We start from the raw sequence: 1,731 nt of genomic DNA, 5'->3' as shown, positions 1-1,731 counted from the left end.
TCACAAGATTTTGAATCGAAAAATCTTGTTTCCACGAAGGTATTTTCCGGAATTTCTTTGTGGGTTTTGTTGATTGACTGAAATGGAAGCCTTTTATAGTAGTTTTTGGAATTGTTTTGTTGTGTTGGAAGCTTTTGGTCGAAACCCCATCCCCACGCTTTTTTGTCGAACATCTGTCGAATTACTATTTACACCTTTGAGAGGTGGTATTGGAATATTGTGTATAATTTATTGCACTTTTGAACCAAGATTATTGTTGATTGGCAGTGGGTGTGGTCCACCTTGGTTGTGGTCCTGAAATGAGACAATGAGTTTTTCGTGTGCACTGACAAGTTGGTCAAGGGCGATTTTTTCATCTGTATAACTATTGATTTTATTTTTTTGCTTCTCTACTCAAATGGTGGATTGCCAAGGACATGAAAGTAGGAATTGCATGTTTGATTACACTGCATATTTGCATGTTTGTAGGGAGCCGCCTATGCTCATATACCATCTCTAGCTGCCACACTACAACTTAGTATTGTTTATATTACAAATTGAGCATTACTATATCGGCAGGGGAATCACATTTTAAACAATGTGATTATCTTTTGTTTAGGGTTTTAGGGTACATTTTTTTTTTTTTTTTGCCAGTATTGTTTAGATTACAAATTGAAGTGAGAATAATTTTTTGGCAAGCTTGATTTTATTTTTCTTTTATGAGCTTGATTATTCTCTCACATGTTAGTTATATATTGTTAGGTTCATATTATAAGATGAATAGGAGGAAGAAAGATTTCGAGGAAGGAGACAATGAAAGCGAATTCTACGATGGGAAGATGAAAAAGGTTTGTGAATTTTATTTAGTGAACCCCATCAGGGAACTATGATTACTTCTAATAATTGCGGGTTTCACTGTAGAATGAACAGTCGACAGAATCGGCATCTATAATATCATCGGGCAAAGAGGATATGGAACCTGTGCAGTGTAGGTGCGGACTTACAAGCCCAATTATAACATCCACGACTATAAAAAATCCTGGGAGGCGATTCTATGGGTGTGTTATGTATGACCGTAAAAATGTATTTGAATTTGGATAATCAAATTATCAAATTATCAAATTACATCGTGCTTGTTCATAATTATCAAATTTTTTTTGTGTAATTACAGAAAGTTGGCCAATGTCGTTTTTTCAATGGTATGACGAAGAAACCTGTGCTCGCGGAAGGGAGGTCCTACCTGGGCTGTATAAACAAGTTCATTCCCTGAAAGGTGAAGTGTCATTACTTAGGGGCAAACTAAAGATCCAAACATATATGTTGGTTTTTTTGTTGGCGATTTATGTACTGTTGATTTGTCTAAGGTTGATGGGGCATTGAGGCATGGGAAAGGGGCAATTAGATTATTATGAGTGGAATAGACTATCTATTTTGTGGTTGTCAAGGATATTGTTTACTAAGCTATGTTGTCCACAACAATATATGGTTATGGCTTCTATGTAACAACTATTTTCATGCATTGGAGGTTGGCTGATTACTTTTATGGAATGACTATTTCCATGCATGCATATCACTTTTGGATGTATGCGGCAATTTATGATTATTTGTATGCTGCTCTTAAGTCAAAAATATTGAGCCCTACAGTAGAATTTGCAAGCAGAATTAATTTTTGGGAAATCCACTAATATGATCCGGAATTGGTAATTGCCATGACCAAATTGGAAAATGTAATTCAATAACTAACAGTACACG

This window comes from Corylus avellana, chromosome ca8, assembly GCF_901000735.1.
Source record: "Corylus avellana chromosome ca8, CavTom2PMs-1.0".
Taxonomy (NCBI): domain Eukaryota; kingdom Viridiplantae; phylum Streptophyta; class Magnoliopsida; order Fagales; family Betulaceae; genus Corylus; species Corylus avellana.
Note: the sequence above shows the minus strand (reverse complement) of the source record.